Here is a 21,067-nt window from a genome sequence, read left to right as displayed (position 1 = left end):
GGGGCTCCTTTCTTATTGTGGGTTTCCTTTGACCAGGTCCTTTTCTCCTATCATCAGACCTTGAACTCTCTAAGGGCTCCATTCAGTCACATTCCTGTTGGTTCCCCTCCCAGGGCCTGACACTTGTCTTTTGTTAAATCAGTGAACAATGAGACCATCATTTATGTGAATCAAATATGTAGCTAGAAAAGCACCCAGCACAGGGATTCCTGCAAATGTCAGTGTCATGTTTGTTTCCTTGCTTTATGCCTACTGCTGATCATTTATATTATCACGTGCAAGACCCAATGAGACAACAGAAAACACACCCTTACTTCTACCATCGACTTATAATTACTCTCAGGTTCTCCATTGTCCTGTTTCTTCTCAGTCACGTTCCAGATTTTTAATATCTTCTTATTGACCCATTCATTTTCCTTTTTTTTTTTTACAAAACAAAATAAAATTGAATTGTTTCCAATACTTCCAAGAAATTCTCCCTCTAAAGAATGCCATTTAAGTCAAAACAAGGTCAGTAACTGTAGTGGGTTGAATAGTGGCACTGAGAGAGAGAAGCCCGATGCCCCCGCACCTGTGACTGTGATCTCAAGTGGAAATAGGGTTTTTGCAGATAACTAAGGACCTCAAGATGAGATCATCCCAGACTTGGAGTGAGCCCCAAATCCAATGACTGGTGTCCTTATAAGAGAACAGAGGGGGCGACCTGAGACTCACACACACAGAGCAGAGGCCATGTGAAGGTGGAGGCAGAGATTGGAGGGATGCCACAAGCCAAAGAACTCCTGGAGCCTCCAGAAGCTGGAAGAGGCGAGGCAGGATCCTCCCTGGAGCCTTTGGAGGGAGCATGGCCCTGTGGACACCTTGATTTTGGATTTATGGCAGAAACATGGGAGGATAAGTTTCTGCTGGTTTTGAGCCATCAAGTTTGTGGCAATTGTTATGGTAGCCAAGGACATTAACACATAAACCCATTGTATCCGTCCACACATAACACCCAAACTCCCTTCTTCAGCCAGCCTCTTCTCTTCCTATTATGTGCTCTCTTTCTTTTTAAATTTCCTTTTCCCTCATCTTACTTTCTTCTCTCCTGCCTCCTCCTTTTTGGTCCCTATCTCACTTCAGGCTGCCATAACAAATTACCAAAGACTAAGTGGCTTAAACAACAAACATTTATTTCTTGCAGTTCTGGAAGCTGGATTTCTAAGATCAGGGTGCCAGCATGGTTGTGTTCTGGTGAGATCTCTCTTCCAGTTGCAGACTGCCGACTTCTCCTTGTTCCCTCACATGGCAGGAAGAGGGCGAGATAGCTCTCTGGCCTATTCTTGTAAGGACACTGATCCCATTCATGAGGGCTCCACTCTCATGACCTAATCACCTCCCAAAGGCCCCATCTTCTAACACCATCCCTTTGGGGATTAAATTTAAACATATGAATGAAACGACGCAAACATTCTGTCCATAACAGTCCCCTTTCTGTTTTCTTCTGCTTCTTTCCATTTCTTTCCGGTTTGGGTGCTGCTATTTCCAACCTCTTTTCATCATGCTAGCAGCACCTCTGGACCACGCCCCGCAGGAGTCCCCGTCATGAACACCGGGTTTATACTTCACACCTCGCCGTTTGAGAGCCGAAACCTCTCATTTGGAGCAAAAGCCACAGAAAAGAAGCAAATAGCTATACATCATGTCATTACAGAATTTTAGCCCACTTCCACCCTATCCACTCACCCGCCCCACCTCTTCTTCTCTTTCAGGTCAGCATCTCTCCTGACACCCAGTAATTTCAGTCATTTTCTACGTGCCTTTCTACCAGTCTCCCGAGAATTCTCATTTTCCAAAGTAGAAAGGCCACATGGCGTTCCATGAGCCTGGATGGTGCAGGGAGTTGACGTGCTGGGGAGATGGCAGTGTGGCAGGGTTGGGGGTGGGGAAGTGTCACCCAATTTTCTACTGATCCTCAACAGAAGGGAGTAACCAGAGGAGATGGAAGCTGAGGAAGAGGAGATTTCTAATCACTTCCTCCGGGCTCCCCTCTTCCTCAGAGCCTATGTTATTCCTACCCTTCCTGGACCTCTGGGTTTTCTCTCACTGAACCAGAAAAGGGCTTAGTGAAAGAAGAGTAAAATGTCCTAGCAGTGCATGTCAGATGTCATTAAATGAGGGGTCCTCGGGCAGGTGGCAGATGATGCCCCTGCCGGCCCCACAGCCACAGCAGGGTTCTGCAATCAGCCCCACCAAACACTATTCATAAATCACATTGTGTGTGTGCGTGCACAAAAGTCCTCTTTTTGTGACCTTTAAATTTTCTTTATCAAAGAAATACATGCACAATAGTTTAAAAATTGAATAATATCAAAGGCTTATTTTTAAAAACCCTCTGCCCTGCTCCTCCACTCCCCACCTGTGCCCCTCTCCTCTGGGGCAACCATTTGAAACTTCTTGAGGTATTTCCCTTCATTTCTCTAAATGTGCTTACACTGGTGTTTCTGCCATTTCTTGATTTATCCATTTCAGACATCAGCTCTTTACTCTGTGTTGTGATGCATGAAGTTTTAGCTTATTCACCACACTCTCTGCTCTCTCACCCCTCACAACAATGATATTAATAAAAGCAAGAATGGGCTACTATTTATGGGGCTCTCACTTGGTGCCGGGCACTGTTGTATTTTGGCACTGCTGGTCACCCTTTCCTCCCCGACACGAGTTCTTCACGACGCTCCCAGGATCCCACGCTCTCTCCAGCTCCTTCCACCTCACCCGTCACTCTCTTAGTGGCCCCTTCCCTTCTCTCTGCCCTCTTAAAGATGGAGCACCCAGGCTCCATCCCCAGTCCTCTCCTCTTCTCCATCTACTCTCCCCCACTTGGTGGTCTCATGTGGGCCCATGGCTCTGAATAACGTCCATTTCCTGATGACCCCCAGATTCATAACTCCAGCCCTCACCTCTTCCCTGACCCCGGACCCGTATGTCCAACTCTTTTCTTGACTTCCCCGCTTAGATGTCCAATAGACATCTCAAACTTACATCCTACACCAAACTCCGGCTGATCGTCCCAAACGCTGCTCCCCCTGCAATCTTTGTCCTCTCTGCTGATGGCTGTTCTAGCAGTACAGCCACACAGGTGTGAAACCTGGGGGGATGCTGGGGGACAAAGAGAAGACAGAGCCAGTGAGAAATTCCCCACAGCAGGTGTGGGGAAGACCCTTTTTAAATCAGCCAATATCACCAGTGTTCACAGCAGTATTATTCCTAGTAGCCAAAAGGTGAGTACTACATAAATGTCCATCAACTGATGACAGAAGAAACAAAGTGTAGTCTATCTACACAATAGAATATTATTCAGCCATAAAAGGGATGAAGCTGACACCTGCTACAACATGGTAAACCTTGAAAACGTTACGCTAAGTGAAAGGAGTCAGACACAAAAGGCCACTTATTGTATGAAATGTCCAGAATAGGCAAATCCATAGAGGCAGAAAGCAGATTATTGGTTGCCAGAGGGTGGGGGAGGGGAAAGTGGAGAGGAACACTAATGGGTACAGCGTTTCCTTCTGGGATGATGAAAATGGTACTCAAGTAGATAGTGCTGATGGTCAAACAACTCTGTGAAATACTAAAAGCCATTGAATTGTATGCTTTATAAGGGTGAATCTTATGGTATGTGAACAACATCTATAAAACTGGGTTTTTTGAATGGGCTTATATTAAATTTTAAATTGTGCTGTAACGTGCTACTAAGCAACTTGCTCATTGCTCCAGCCTTCATTAAGGACTGCCACATACACTACCTCTGTAAGAGTACTTTGAAGCAAATTGAGGATAAAGGGTGAATATGGAGAGAAGTGAACACCACACAAGGTAAGATGCAGAGAGGAGATCAATAACTAAGGAAGCAAAACATTAGGTCAAGAAGTACTGAGGAAGGGCCCAAGACCTGCGAGGCTCCTGGAGGCATTGTGGTAGGGATGCTGGAACGCAGGACTTGCTGGTCCGCCTCCTGTCAAAGTCGTGGGGGCTGGAGAGAGATTTTCTCATTCCTTCCCTGCCTCCAGTCCCTCACTTCGTTCAGATGTGTACCTCTCCCCCACCCACCACCCCAGCTCATACACTTCATGGAAAGTGGGCTCCACCCTCGGTTATAGGGTTGGGGCTTCACCTCAGGCCAGAGCTAATCAGTGGTGGTTCCAAGATGCACTTTGTTTGTCAAGTCAGAATAAAGTCCAAGACTGTTGTTCCATGACTGGGAAAGAAACAGTGTCCTGGTGATCTGTCTCTGCAAGGGAAAGGCCCAGAACCGCCTTCAGCCATCTTAAGAATATGGCAAAAGGGGTTGTCCAAAAATGGAGACAACCTGAAGAAACAGAACCAAGTCTTAGATACTAGTAATGACATATGAGCCCTGGATCAGGCCGCATCCAAAGCTATGACTACTGTTGGACGGTTCTGTTCTATGAGCCAATTAATTGCTTTTCATGGATTGAGCTTTCTGTCACTTGGAACAACACAGATCACATCTAGAGCCAGGTGATATGTTTGAGAGCATATACACTGTGCAAATACACCTCACTCTTTCCCTAGTGTGGTACTTTTTTTCTTTGTTATAGGTCTATAAAAAGAGGCATGAAACTTCATGAAAATTCTACTTATGAAATATTTGTGTGGGTTTTATGATAATTTATAAAAATCTACGAATGTGTCAAAACTAAAGAAAAATGTAGTTGACGAAATTCATTTTAATTGGCATTTACCCTAAATATTTTGAAAATAGAAGTCTATGCTTGACAAATCCAGATTGGAGTGGAGTTAACACCATGCTGATCAACACGTCCACCATTTGGGTTTTGTAGCAGGCTGGCTGCCATACTATCTTTGAGTTTGGTGGACTGCAAGTCAAAGTGGGCCAAGCCTAACATTGTCCTTAACTTGCAATCCACCCAAACTGCTTTATTCCACATTACTCGTGTATCAACCACTAGGTACCTTCCCATCTCAGAAACTAGCTGAGAGGCTTGTCATGTAATGTACTAAGTGACAGGTGTCTTTATATCTAAAATGAAAATTAGAGCAATTGCTGGAAGTGTCACAGTCAGTGCTTGAGTAGACAAGAGACATAACCAAAACAAAATGCTTGAAAAATGTTGAAAATAAAAGGATGAGCAAAAACCTACCAGGCAAATGGACATAAGGAAAAAGCTGGGATCTAGTTAGATACAGACCAGAATACCCACTGCAATATAAGTCAGGATTACTGAAAGATTGAAAACAACCTCAATGCTCCTTAAAAGGGAATTGGTTAAATAAAATATGATACATTCAAGCAGTAGAATACTATGCAGACATTGAAATGAATGAGGTAGATATTTATGATATTTACGAGCTGAACGTACAAGATCTGTTACTCAGTGAAAAAAGTGTGACGCATAAAGTACGCTACTCACCTTCCACAGAGCTGGTGCGCTCAGGAGAGAGGGCACTGAGCAGTTGAGGGACGAGTTTACAAGAAAGATACATTTGTATTCTATGAGCCTTCACACCTTTTGAGTTTTGTACCAAGTACATTTTTATTCATTCAGAAAATAAATTAGATAATTTATTATTTTTACATTCATCAGGGTGTAGTCATTCAGATTTCTTTAAATGGCCATCAGCCTTTCTCTGAGTCCCCAGCACACACACTGGAATCAGTTCCTTACTCATAATGGTGACTTTTATGAAGAAGAAATCAACTCTTCAATTTCCTTTTCTTTTTTTGGGGAAGATTAGCCCTGAGCTAACATCCTCCACCAATCCCCCTCTTTTTGCTAAGGAAGACTGGCCCTGAGCTAACATCTGTGCCCATATCTTCCTCTATTTTGTTTGTGGGATGCCTGCCACAGCATGGCTTGATAAGAGGTGTGTAGGTCCACGCTCAGGATCCAAACCAGTGAGCCCTGGGCCGTCAAAGCTGAGCAGGTGAACTTAACCCACTACACCACCAGGCCACTGCCAACTCTTCAATTTCTTGTATGTTGCTTTCTAATGGAGGAAATTTGGGTTAATAAGCCCTCAGTGTTACATTTAAATTTGTGGTTGGTCATTTTATTAAAGTCATCAGAAGTGAGAAATTATTTTACCTGAAAATAGTGACAGTGCTTTGGTCAAGAATTCACATTATTTATTTACTCATTCATTTATTCATTCACTTTTCCTATTTTTTGATTAGAAGTATTTACTGTAATACATTGTAAACCTACTCATAATTTTACTCTTGTTACCAATAGGTCACTGGAATATTAATGGTTCTAGCAAGCTGGAATTCACCCACCCCACCCCACACAACAGCCAGAGGCACGTGTTGTGCTCTACCAACCTCGCACAGCCAACAGGCAATGGAGAACACCCAGTTCTCTACCACTTTGGCCCAGCTCCTCATCCATGAGTGAATCACGTCCCTCTCCCGAGCTGAGGAGCTTGTCAGCTCTCCCTGTGAAGGCACAATTTTCTCTTTACATAATATCTTCTAGAAATTAAAGCACTCCACCAGCTATTATTATCATTATTTTACAGCATGTAGCATCTTCCAGCCAAAGGTTTCCCGTTACTTCCTTAAAAGCCCTTGAAGGTGATGAGTAGGGTTCTCCCAGTTCCCCAGAGGAAGCTGCAGGGTGACCCTAAGGGCATTGAGGAAACCTCACTCCTCACCTGGCTTGCTCACCAGTCCAGCCCAGCCCACTTGCCCCTACATAGTTCTCGAGCCCTTTTCTCTCCTTCAGGATTTACTAATGGCTTCCTGGAAGAGACTGATCTGCACTTTCAATTTCAAAGAATGCACATAGGTGCCATAGTTCATTCTAATTCCCTTTCATCTATTTCTCATGGCAGATCTTGGATATTTTTGACTCTAAGATCTTTCAGTTGCCAAAATATGTAAAAATGGAGCAGGGAAGGCCCATCCCATAGGTTCAAAATTGTTCAAGTTTTGGTAATTCTCCTGTACCATAACTGCAGCTTTTGCTTGAGTTACCATCCTCCTGCCTGGCAATCATTATTTCCCATTTGAGGCATATTTAAAACTAAGTGGATGTGCTTATTTTGCTGTTATCATTTACCAATAGAAGGAAGCCACATTCAGGAACAGCAAGCTGAATGCGAATTGCTGAACACTGGATGTCTTTGGGAGCTTCTCAATATTGGTGAAAAGAATGAAGAAAAACAGCAATTTTCTTCACAGGGCTTAAAGGCTTTTACACTGATGTTTCTGAATGTCAGATAAAATCATTGCTGGCTTTATCAGTATTAGCCGCGAGAAGAGAGAGAAAAACGAAATACTTTGTACCACACAGCACACAATAAAGAGCTAAAGAGCCAGGCTTTCATTATACAATTCTTCCAAGTATTTAGTTGATAAAACATTTCTATAAAGACCAGCCTTTATGCAACTTTGACAACATTAATCTTCGTGTGTATAGTTTAAGACAGAGAAAGGTTTTAGGCAGATACTCAGGGTGGCGGAAAGCTTTAGAAAAATATAAATAAAGATTTTATATTTGTGGTACAAAACAGAAACAAGAAACCCAGGCACTTTCTTCTTGCCCCCAGAGGATTTCTCGTTTTTGACACCCGCGTCTGTTAGATGAGACCGAAGCTGGCTCTGGAGGGTTTGTGCCCATGTGGATGCAATCTCTACCTGAAACGACCTTCTCCCTCCACCTCTAGTCTGGAAACTTCCTCTTCATCCTTTAAGTCTCAGCTCAGATGTCACCTCCCGATTTCTAGATTCCCCAGGCCAGGGTTGTTGCTGTCTTCTCTGCTCCTGCGGCATGTTGGCCATTGGTGTTGTGACTTACCCGTTGGGGCTATGTTGTCTTTCTCCCTCACTAGACACAAGTCCCGTGAGGACAGGGCTGTGGATTAGTCCTCGAGCCCTGCTACGTGGTTTGGTGTGCCTCATTCAAGGAAGAACTCACTGATGAATAAATGAGTGAGTGAATGAAAGAATGAGATACACATGTCAGAGTTGGCAAACAGCTGACTGGGGAAAAGACGAATCAGTTCTCATCAGGTCCTGCCAATTGCACTTGTCAACTGAAGAGCATGCTCCTGGCATCCCTGATGAGAACTGCCTTCCCAGGTGTGACAGCCACACTGCGGCCCCATCATGTAACTCTCCTTCCTCATTGCTCAAGAGTGGGCAATAATTTTTTAAATAATAATTTAAATCTGTTGATTGTAGCATCTCCCTTTAATACATCTTTGGGAAATAAAAACTTGACCATATTTTATCAAATTATCAGGTAAGCTCCTAAAGCATCACTGAATTTCCTCTTGAACAAGTGTCAGCCTGACGTGAAGAATGGTGGAAACAGGCCTCTGGCCAACCTCTGAGCTTTGCATGGTGGTTTCCACAGGGAAGGCATACATGAAGGGATCTAGAGACAGCCTGGGAAAGACAGTTTTAAAACAGAACCCTGGCATGCGTACCAATGAAGGATGTGTTAGGAGAGACGAATCATTATAAAACCCCTAAATGCTCCTCTAATAAATTGCTCCCTTTTCATTTTCACTTCAATGAAAACTAAAATATAACAGTGCAAAGTCAACTCTCTTTTATTTCTGGACCAGACATCCTGAATGACGTAATGGTGTGCCAATAGTTGTGCTGACCATGACGGCGAACGCCAAGCCCGGACTCTGGAGTCAGGGAGATCTGGGTTGGGATCCCCGTGTCAACACTTCTTAGTACCAAGCCCTTAACCTCTTTGTGTGTCAGCTTTTCCACTGTAAAATGGGGATGATAAGAGCAACTAGTTGTAGGTTTTTGTGAGGATTCAATGAGATAATGTGAGTGAAGCCCCAGTGTGGTGTTTGGCACATGGTAAACGCTTAATGACTGTTAGGTGTTACTATCATCGTTATTATTTTTACTCTGCTATATTTCCAGAATTCAGTTCTGTTTTCATATTTGAAAGTGTTAATCTTCATACTGTATAATCATAAGTGGCATATTAATTTTAGACTGGAAATGACCGTATTTTCTGTAGCCCGCTCAAAACGGAGGGACTGGAATATCATCCTTCTATGCATTTTTCTCTAGAAACTGCATTATTGTTCCAAGCAATAATCACATTTTCAACTTTTATATTTTTCATGGTGCTTGGTATAGTGCTGAGCAAACAGTGGGCCTTATGAGATGGTACTGAATGGGATACAAGAAGGTAGAAAGAAAACAGAGTAATGCAAGGCTATAGTCTGTACTGCGGACACAATCTGTAGTTAACAACTTCTGCGTTAATTAAGATCACTGAAAGGAAATCTAGATCAATTCTTAGTAGCTTTCCAGAATCTTTATGGAGGAGTACCTGGAAACCTCATAAAACTGGCACTTCAATTGTGTCTCATTTGGCTGACTCACATGTGAAACACTGTGATGAGCTTTTTGGGGAAAAAACTTCCTCACAGAAAAAATAACCTTGGAAGCAGAGCAGAATGAGCCAACATTAAGGATTGAGGTAAAGTGTATCCTGTTTTTCAAAATATAAGCTTTTATTATAAAAATCACACTCAAAAAAGTGTGGAGAGGGAACAGGGAGCTACTCTTTAATGGACACAGAGCTTCTGTTTGGAACGATAAGCTTCTGGAGATGGATGGTGGTGATGGCTGCGCAGCAGTGTGCACGTTAATGCCACTGAAGTGTATGCATAAACTGGTTAAAATGGTAAGTTGTGTGTTCTGTATATGTTACTACAGTAAAAAAAGTATAAAGAAGTTTAAAAATCATGTGCTTTCACATATCTCTCTAAACACATGAACACACACATATAGTAAAATTTTCAGTAGCCTTCTCTCACTTAGCTGTAGAAATCTCTTTTAAACTTCAATAATCTTACAGATGAACTTCAGTGAAATAATTAAAGAAATAAGGATAACTCATATAAAACAATTGTCATAACGTCTTTCAGATTGGCTGATGTTGACCAGAGGGCTTTCAAGAAGTCGCCAGTCCTCGTGCTGTGTTCCCATAGATGGGCTCAGGTACAAAAGGTAGAATGTTGTTTATACAGGAAATTTCAAAGTTAGAAGGAAAAAGCTGTCTTTTATGAAAGCAGAGAAAAGAGACAAAGAAAGTAGGCAGTGGGCATGTTTTCAAGAGGTAAGAAAGAGCTAAAATCCGTAGATACCATTAAACTAAACGATATTCATGTGGCCTCCATTAGTCTATCAGTTTCGTTTCGCAGGCCTAGAAAAGTTCAAGCACACTGTAAAGCAATTGTTCTCAGCTCCATCCTTTCTGCGAATGGCTTGTGGGAGATTGAAGGGTGAGGGAGCCGCACTTCTCTTTTGCAGTAAAGACTTTGCCCTGCAGCCAGCGGGCGGACAGAGGCTTGGGCACCACTCTCCTCTGCAGGTCGCCCTTGGTTCCTGGCACCAACTGGTCCACATGCCCTTGGTGGTCTCAACTCAGTGCACAGGAACACTAGTCAAACCTCCAACTGGGGTGAAGAGAGAAGGGGAAGACAGTGTCCCTGCTGCCTTTTTTATGTCTTTACTGCTCTTTCTCATTATCCCCTACTGCCCCAAAGCAAACTATAAAGTGAATTTTTAGCAGCAAAGTGTGCATTTTTTGGTCTTGGCTTTCCTAGGATATATTTATTGGCGGGTGCAGTACTTTGACTGTGTAGTCAGGTTTTTACAAGTTTGCACACGCAATTATTTTCTGCTGTTTCTATTCAGGAGGAAAAGTATCATTTTCTCAACACTGTAAGCTGGTCTATTACAGAGGACCTGAGTGGAAGTTTCTTCCCAGTAAGAAACTTTTTCCTTTCTGTTTTAGGTGGATAAGTCCATACTAAAACCTAGCAAGCTCCTTTGGCTGTGTCAATTCAATAGCCTTTTAAGAAACAAAGATGGTGGGGGCTCCAGAGGGTGATTGTCCACTGACATTTCCTCTTCTTGCCCTTCTGTGGCCACGAGCCACTGCCCAGTGTGACTCAAACATGTCCTGTAAACAAGCCCGGCACAGGCAACAAAAGCAAAAATAGACAGTAGGACTACATCAAACTTAAAAACGTTTCTGCATCAAAATCAACAGAGTGAAAACACAACCCGTGAAACAGGAGGAAATATTTACAAATCTTATATCTGATCAGGAGTCAATATCCAGACTATATGAAGAACTCGTACAACTCAACAACAACAAAAAATCAAAAACCCAATTTAAAAATGGACAAAGGACTTGAATAGACGTTTCTCCAAAAGATGATATACAGATGGCCAACAAGCATATGAAAAGATGGCCGACACCACTAATCACCAGAGAAATGAAAATCAAAACACCCATTAGGAGGGCTGCTATCAAAAAAACCTAGAAAATAACAAGTGTTGGCAAGGTTGTGGAAAAATTGGGACCCTTGTGCACTATCGGTGGGACTGTAAAATGATGTGACCACTGTGGAAAACAGTACTACAGTTCCTCAAGAAAATTACAAATATAAGTACTACATGATCCAGTAGTCCCACTGCTGGGTACACATCCAAAAGAACTGAAAGTAGGATCTTGAAGAAACATTTACACTCCCATGGTCACAGAAGAATTGTCACAATAGACAAGTAGTGGAAGCAACCAAGTGTCCACTGGCGGATGAATAGATAAACAAAATGTGGCATATACATACAATGGAATATTATTCAACCTTAAAAAGGAAGGAAATCCTGTCATGTGCTACAACATGGACGAACGTCAAGAAAATTATTCTAAGTGAAATAAGAATAACAAAAAGCCAAATACTGTATGATTCCATGTATATGAGTTACCCGGAGTAGCCAAATTTATAGAAACAGAAAGAAGAATGGTGGTTACCAGGGGCTGGAGGCAGGGGAAAAGGGAATTGTTGTTGAGAGGGTATCGAATTTCAGTTTGCAAGATGAAAAAGTTCTGGAGATCTGTTTCACAACAAAGTCAATATACTTAACACTACTGAGCTTTACACTTTAAAATGGCTAAGATGGTAAACATTATGATATGAGTTTTTTACCACAATTTTTAAAAACATGCCCAAATCACAGAGCCGTCAGAGCTTGTGAGGAATTTTCTTTTATGTTTTGGTCTTCTGTGCGTAAACTGAGAAGAAACAACAGATGGTCTATAGGTGACTTGAAGAAGGGTCTTGCTTCTGTTTGCTGGGAAACACTGTCTAGATGGAAAACTACTTAATATTTCAGGTGGGCTCTCAAGAGGACACCAACCGTGCACTGTTAGAGTTAATGTGTCTGTATATTTCCCGCCCAGCAAAATATGTTCGGAAAAGTGAAAACTGGCTCCTGTCTTATTTAGGAAGTTTCATTCCTCAGTGTTTGTGTGCATATTAAAACAAAAGTCTAATTATAATATTAATTCAACTTCATTTTAATTTCAAAAGTTAATGAACGCCTCAGTCCAGGTTAGGCAATGGTCCAGGCATTCAAGATGAAACAGGAGGGGCTCATAGTTTAAAGGCAAAGTTAGATGAATAAATACATAATTGTGTTACAAAATGGCACATGCTGGAAAAAGGCATCCGTATAAAAAGGTGCCACATGCTGTGGGAAGATGAGGAGAGAACGTTGGGTTAGAAGGAGCGAGGACAGCTCGCTGCTCAGCAGAGTCCGGAAGCATGAGGCACTTCATCTTACGGTTAACCCATGACACAGGCTTTGGAGCAGAGGGAACTGGATGTCTAAACGCGGCCCTGCACTTGCTAGATTTGTGCCAGACGCATATGAATAAAAGTCTCTGGGCCTCGATTTCCTTACCTGTAGAACAGACACAACAAATTTTTTTAAGTGAACTTATAGGGTTACTGTAAGGATTACATTAAATAAACTAACATATAAATATGACCCTGCTTGGAGCAGGTGCCCAATACACATAACCAGTGTTATCAGTTAACCTAAAAGAGAAGGGTGATGAGGCGCAAGAACAACACGTACACAGGCACAGGGGCTCGAGAGCACTTGTCTGCTTCAGGAAAAGCCTGAGAGCTCGATGTGTGTGGAGGGAAAGGTGTACAGGGACGGGTGCAGGGGAGGAGGCGGGAAAGGCAGGCTGCGGGCAGTGGGGATGTGTGGAGGATTCCAAGCCGAAGAGTGAGGAGGCAAACACAGCCACTGGGCCTTCCCATTTTAACAGCAGCCTGACTGCCATGTCTGAGGCCTCCACAGGCTCCCTGCCTCCAAGCACTGCAGGAGGGGCATGAACTGCTGCAGAACTGACACCCCACCCCTACCCCAACCACTGCCTGAGGAGAGCCGCAGTATAAATACCTCAGCTCCCTCACCCGTCAGGTGGGATAAATGTGAGGCGTATTCCACAATGACTCTGCTACTTCCCCAAAGGGATCCAGCTCCAGTTACCCACATTGGGAACTGGCTTGATAGCACACCCCGTGCTAGCCAGCTTCCCTTCCCCATCTCACTTCCCTACTCCCATAGTATTGTTTCCTGGGATCACCTCCCAAATCACCTACACCAGAATCCATGTCTCAGGGTCCGCTTTTGGCAAAACCCATACTAAGACACAAGCCATGACCAGATCTACCTAGAAAGATACTTCTAGAAGCAGATAAAGAATGGACTGGACTGGATAGAGCCTAGAGTTAGGAGACTACTGCAATTGTCAAGGAAGGGGCTGATGAGGGCTGGAACCGTGTTGTTTATAGGAGTGGAAGGGATGGACTCCAGAGACACTGAGGCAGGTCCTCAGTGACTGAAGCACGTGGTCTAGGTTGGGCAAACAAGAGAGTGGAGGGAGAGGAGGAGTAGATTTTCCAGGACAAGGAATAGGGCCCTGCAGGACATTCAGCTGGCAGATGTCTCAGAGAAAGGTTGGATCCCGAGTTTAGATCTGGGCATGCTCGGCTTGTAAGGGGTAGTGGGATTATAGGGATGAATGAGGCCATGTGGAGAGAGGAGTCAAGGAAAAGAGCCAAGGCTAGAATCCTGGGGGTGCTCATATTGAAGGTGGAAATAGAGAGAGCTGCCAGTCAGAGGTAAGAAGCTGTCATCAAAAAGAAAGGGGAGAATCTGGAAAGAGTGTGTCTTTGAGTCCCATGAAGAATTTCAGCGAGGAAGGGTAACCAACAAGGTCGGATTCTGCAGTGAATTCAAGTAGGTTAAGGACTGGAAAGAAGCTACTGGAACTGGCAGCTAGGACACCTGTGGTGACCTCTCAGCAATTTCAGTGGAAGGGTGAAGGCAAAGGGCAGACTGCAGGAACCTGAGAGAGGAGGGCAGGTGCAGATGGGAGCTCAGAGTGCAGAACTCTCCCCAGATGCTGGGGGGTGAAGGATGGAGAGAGAGCCCGCAGATGAAGGGGGAAACATCTAAGGAAAGGGAGGTGTTTTTTAAAGAGGGGTAGACCTGAATAAGATTAGGGTCTGAGTGAGATAAACTCATGGGTAAAGATGGAGATAAAGGGACAAAGGGAATACTTGATAGAAGAAGATCAGTCATGAGGCAGCCAGGAGTGGGAGCAACGGCACAGCAGGCGAGTGGCTTTGAAGGGGGTGTAGGGACTTCCAGAGGGTGGAGGTTGGGAGGGAAGGATGGGTAAACACACAGGGAAGTCTGGAGATTAAGAGGACTGCATGCCGTACAATGGCACAGAGGGATCTGGGCTGGCGTGGGGTTGGTGATGGAGAGCGCCATGAACTCCAGTGTAGCTTGACAATGGCTGCATTAGGAGCCCCAGCCTGAAGGGGTGCAGTCAGAACTCCGGAGGCCTGGGAACTGAGGGGACTGAGCCCCAGGAGGGGGCAGTGTGGAGGCAGGAGCCGGTGCCAAATCCAAGGAGCAGACGCTCCAGGGGGTCACAATCCCTGCTCTGTCAGGGCCCTGCAGCTGCACCTCCTGACCCCAGATCTTCAAGATGCCATTTGGTCTCTGACAAGGGAGACGGGAGAGCGTGCAAGCCTGCAGGTGTCTGTGTTCTCTGTCAAATGAGAGGCCAGGTCCTCCAATCAGGACAGAAGGCCCAGGGGTGGGGTAGGAACTTGAAGAAGAATTATAAAGATCTGGAGCAGCCTTTACGAAAGGAGGTCGGTGACGGGGTGCGGTGGCAGTCTCAGAGTGCCTGGGCCAGGGAGCAGCCTGGCCCCCACTTGGCACTGTAAAGTCTGTTACCCAAGTGCACACACATCTCTTTTTCCACATCTTGACTCTTGGCTCACCTCCACTTTTGCAATATGCAAGCACATAAAGCCAATGAAACTCCCTATCCTGCCCTTCCTCGGCATGGCACCCCATAGATTTCACGCTTCCGTATCCAGTTGGAACAACTCCCTGGTCACCTTTCTCCTGGCATGGTTTTCATCCATTATTGATTGCACCTAGTGTCTATCTTTTGGGCCCCTGGTTTCCTCTTCTCTCTGTGGTTGGCGCTGATGCCGACTCACTCAACCTCGCTATTGCTCCCGGGCTCTCAGGACCCAGCCCGTGATGTCAGCCATGTTAGATAATGTCCATCGGGGATTTAGAAATGCAACCTTTCTTTGGAGTTAGATTACAACTGTTTGAAAATAGTTCTATTTCCTATATCATATGAATTCCCAATCCCTGGATTAAGAGAATTTTTAAATTATCTGGTTAATCCTGACTATTGCAGAAATTAACTAAATTTCTACCAGGCTTACAACTCCAAAATCAGCGATAATGAATGTGTCATTGATGACCAAATTTAAAAAGGGAAGAAACATAGAAATAACACGTTGCAAATCTGAGTTGTGAGAATGGTTTTCTTATTTTAAAATGTACATTACTTTAACTATATAATTTAAGTATATTAAAAATCAAAATATATTAAAATATGTGTATAGTAGTTGATTGTTTAATGTGTTTAGTTAGAGAAGAATTATATTCAGAATTATTATTAATTCTTGCTGTACTATCATCTACATAGTTATTCTAAATCATCTTTTTCCTTATAACCCTATGTTGGAAACTATCAATCTGCGACAGCTATTAAATCAAGTCCAAACACTTCACTTCCACCCACATGAAAAAAGATGGATTCACCGTGACAGAAATAGCAGTGTCACTGCTGATGTGAACACCGTGAGTCACCAGAAAATAACAAGGTAAGAAGAATCGTACCCAGCACAGATGTGGTCGCTCGCGGGCCACATGGGGGCTTCTACTTCCCATAAGGGCACAGGCAATGGAAAGCCTTGCCTGTAACATACACAACTAGAAAAATAAAACGCACGTTTTTAAAAGAAATTGGGAAACATTTCTTTTGAAAAATTTTTTTAAAAAGAACCAAGCAAACTGCTGTACCTTTGCTGTACAAACTATGTTTCAAAGAAACCAAATAGTCCATGGCAGAAAATTATCCTTAATAGAGGAATTCCAGCACATAAATGCAGAAGGAATGATGGAATTTTTTCGAGTCACCTTTTTGCAACTCCTAATAAAACAATGTTTGTAGGCAAGTATTAGGGAAAGGTTGATGGAGACTTCATACTTCCCGCATTAAGCTCACAGCAACTGAACCCGAGCAAGTGATGGACAGGAGACGGCTCAGACATTACGTGTCTTCGGAGGGAAGGCAATGGAAATACACCATCTCCAATGAAGGGGATTTGCACAAAAGCAAAAACAAACACAAAACACCTTGAATTTGCTCCAGCCTCTAGAGAGAACCATTGGTCTACAGGAAATACACGGAATAGAGGAACACGTCAAACATCACCACAGGAATGCGATTAGACAAATCCAAAATTTGGAAAATTCTACAGAATCAAGGCTTTTCGACAAATAAATGGCAAGAACGAAAGCGGAGGGATTGTTAGAGATTATAAGACTCATCAACCAAATGCAATGTATGGCCCTTGTTTGGATCCTGATTAGAATAAACCAATAGTAAAAAGACATTTAGGAGACAATCATGGAAATTTGAACAATGTGTATCAGATGATATTAAAGAATCATTGTTAATGTTAGGATAATGGTTTCATGGTTGTGTGGAAGAAAGGGAAGGGAGTCCTTATCTGCAAGAGATAATATCAAAGCCCTTGCAGACAAAATAATATGATGTCTGAAATTTGTTTTGAAATAATTCAGTAGGGGTGAGGTGGAGAGGAGGGGAACCATTTGCAGAGGAGGGATAGGTAAAGCCAGGTTGGCCAGATGCTAATGGATAATACATACACAGGGGTCCGTTTCTTGTATTCTCTTTTTTGTTGAAATTTCTTAATAGAAAATCCGTTTTAAAAATTGCCTAAACTGGTGATCAGCACCCTGAAAAGGCAGTTCCAGAGTAACTTAAGCCTGGCTGTGCTCCATCCACGGGCTCTTCTCCTGTGTCCCAACCTTCTCCATCAAGGCAACTACTCCTCTTATTTCCAGTGTCCCCAAAAGACACTTTGAGCCAATTGGCCATCGTCTTTGTCTCTGTATACTCAGTCTCCTGCCTCTCCTGCCTCTTTTTACTCTGTCCTAGCCCTAACCCACCCTCCCTCATTAGGTCCATATTTACAGATTTTAGGCCAAGAACGTGACTTCTTTGGCAATCACCTTCTTGCCAGCCTCAGTGGCAGCCCACTCCACACACAGCCACTCTTCCTGTCCCCACTTTTTCTTGGGTGGGACCAGGGAGTTCCAGGCCAAGCAGTGGTTCACAGGGCTCCTCACTCTGGTCTCCCCTCCTAACTGTAGAGAGGAACACCTGTGACCCTCCCCTCCATTACATGGTGGAGGACTGGAATAAGCAATCTGCGCTCTCTCCAGTGGCTTACTTGGTCCTTCCCTCAGAGGAAGACGAAGCGGATTGGGCAGGGACAAGGATGCATGTTGAGCTTTCCCTTCACCACTTTTACCACTTTTCCAAAAAGTCCATACTGGACCTGCCTTTCCTGCATTTTTTTTGTTCTACCAACAAATGGGAAATTGTGGCAACCAAGAAATCCTCCTGCCACTGGGTTTTAAAAGTCACTTATTACACTGATTATAACAATGGACTGAAACATTCTGCATGCACTGCTTTCCCCACAGATGAATCCTGTCTGGATTTGAGAGATAGAAGGCCTATGCTACGGCCTCAGGTGAGTTTTGTGTCTGTGCACTGTTGCGTAGAACTGTGGTAGAAAAGCGGGTAACAGGACCTGACAATCTCTAATATAAACCAAACTTTTCTTCTGCTTCTTGCCTAATAACCCGTCTTTAGGAAAGGCCCACTGCTGGCCCTGATTTCAGGTCACCAAAGATTGACAACATGTCATTAGAAACTAAATATTGTACACGATGAACCTAAACCATCTTATACCACATACCCAGGAAGCTCTCAGAAGCCAACCAGAAGAGGTTTCCACCAACCAAAGACAGGAGGCTGTGAGCTGCATAAGAATAATAACTACCAGGGATTGAAACACACCAAATAGTCATAAGTTTATAATGATACTAACACACAAACAAAAACTAACTAATTACTCACTGTTAGAGAATGCTAAGAAACCAAATCATTATTTTGAAAATTGATAAATAAAGAAAATGCTTGAACCTTTATGCCCTCCACCACACTCTTCATGTCACCTGAAATCTTCTCTTAACTAATGGCACCTTGTCACTTGGGCCAAAACCTTATGGTCTTCCTTGATGCTTCTTTTTCTCCATTCATGTCCAGTGGGATCAGGAAATCCTTTTGGTTCTACCTTCCAAATGGATCCCAAATCCAACCACTTCTCACCACATCCACAATGATCACTCTGGTCTGAGAGGTCATCTCCCATGAGACAGCCCACTAACTGGTTCCACACCATTCAAAGGCTACTCTTCACATTTAGCAAATACCCAAAGTCCTTTTCCCAGCCTACACCGCCCTTCATGTTCTGGGCCCTGCCTGCCTCTCCACCCCCAACTCCTGCTTCTCTCTCTTCACTCAAGCCACCACAGTCTCGGCGGCCTCCTTGCTGTTCCCTCGGGTGCCAAAGCTTGGCACTTGATGTCCTCTCTGCAGGGCACACTCTTCCTCAATGCTCCCTCACTTCTTTTAGGTCACTGTTGAAATGTCACCCCTGAGAGAGGACTTCCCATTTCACTCCCGGTAGCACGGCACCCATCAGCCTCTCACCCCTCATGCTGCTTTGTTTGTCTTCACAGAGCTTTTTGCTACATGACGTATATATCTATTGATTTGTTGCCTGTCTCCCCAACTAGAATTCAAGTTCCATAAGGGCAGGGGCTTTCCTTTGTTTACTAGAGCAGTTCCTAGCACAGAGTATGACGAAGTAAAGGTTTACTGAATGAATGAAGTTAAAATGACATGTACACTCTTTCCATGAAGTCCTGGAGGTCACTAGTTTGGGAAAACAGGCGTCCTTATTCCCAGAAACCCAACAAGTACCTGGACTCAACCTCATTATGCAATTTTAAAAGATTTACTATATAGAGAAAATATTTATATTCATCATTCAGCAGATATTTACTGAGTGCTTTGTCCTGGGCAGGTGTCCTTAATGCTATGAACCCTACAAGGTAGATGTGATTCCTGCCATTTCAGAGCTGGCAACAGAGGCACCAACACATCGGATGACTTTTCTCAGGTCACATATCCTGTACCTGGAACAGCTGGAATCCAAAAGCAGGCCCATTCTTTCTCCTAAGCCATGCTATAAAGCTATTTTAGCATGAACCTCAAGCCATCTCATTCTGGAATGTTCCCTCCCACCCAGTAATGGCAGCCATACTGCCAGTGTGAGCACAAAATTCATTTGTGGTTCATCCTGTCACTGGCTCTATGAAATGCCATGGACAGAGCTGGCTGTTCTCTGCAATGATCCCAAGGCACTTTGCTTCCCTTGCTGAACAGCTATCACTTGGTGTAATGGTCTCCTTGTCTTTCGTGCTATTCGACTAAAATCTCTCAAGGACAAGGACTGTGTCTCATATTCATTTTGGCATCTCCAGTGCCCAGAACAGTGTCTGGCACATAGTGGGAATTCAATAAACGTTGACTGAATGAGCAAATGAACTGCATTAGGAAACACATTCACATCCCAAGAGGCTGGTAGTGGAACAGATGGTCAGTTGGCCTCTTTTTCTGGCTTTAGTGAGCATTCTTCACTTCTTGTTTACATGTTTATTTCCCCAGTTCCTACTTCTTTGCTGGAATATTTGTGACATTTCCTGCTAACTGTTCTGTGGGACAGTGGCTCATTCTCACTCATCACCTTCCTCCAAGTGAGAATTGTTCAGAATGAAAGTACACCTCTTGAATTTAGACTCTGTCCATCGTGTGCTTTGTGGGCTCCATTTCAGAGCAGCCAGAGGGTTCTCATTTCTGTTTGACAGGAAATAATCTCTGAGGCTCAAATTTGGTGCCTCCTGGAGCTAACCCAATCGAATACTTCAGTACACACTGTCATGGGCCTTTAGAAAGCTCAAGTAATCAATGGAATGCAAATTTTAAAAAATCAATGGAGTAGAAAAAGGATCCAAGATGGCGCCATGAGTAGTCCTCTTTGTCTCTCCCCCTTCGAGTCTACAATTATTTGGACACTCATCGCTTAACAAAGGATATCCAGACAGCATCTCAGGACGTCTGAGAGACCCATGCGACTATACATCGGAAGGCGGACGGACTTCCCTCCGGGAGGATGTGGAGATAGGTGAAAACTCTCCGACCCCAACCGAACAGCCTAGTACCTGCAAGCGGCTTTCTTCCAATGGACACCCCCAGAAGATCAACACACACCTAGGGCAGGAGCGAGCACACAACAGAGGAGCGATGGTGGAAACAGGTGACCAGAACCCTACCTAAACCCCCGCAATTACTCCTAAATGCAGAGGGAAACTCTAGAGTTACACACCTGAGCCCGCGGGGAGAGTCTCTCCCCGCCATTGGCAGGGAGATCCCGCCTGGTGTCCATGGCGCCCAGAGGGTCCCAGAGAGAATCACTGAGGGTACGGAGGCCCCCCGGCTGCCACTGCCTGCATGGTGGGGAAAGGGATTGCCGGAGATCTCAGAGAGGACTAGGGCTGGGTGTAGCTCCAGAGGCCGGCTCTGCGCCCCGGAGGGGAAGCTCCAGAGTTCCGCCCGGGCAGCAGACAAAACTCTCTGTC

Source organism: Equus caballus, chromosome 30, assembly GCF_041296265.1.
Source record: "Equus caballus isolate H_3958 breed thoroughbred chromosome 30, TB-T2T, whole genome shotgun sequence".
Taxonomy (NCBI): domain Eukaryota; kingdom Metazoa; phylum Chordata; class Mammalia; order Perissodactyla; family Equidae; genus Equus; species Equus caballus.
This window is presented reverse-complemented; position numbering follows the sequence as displayed.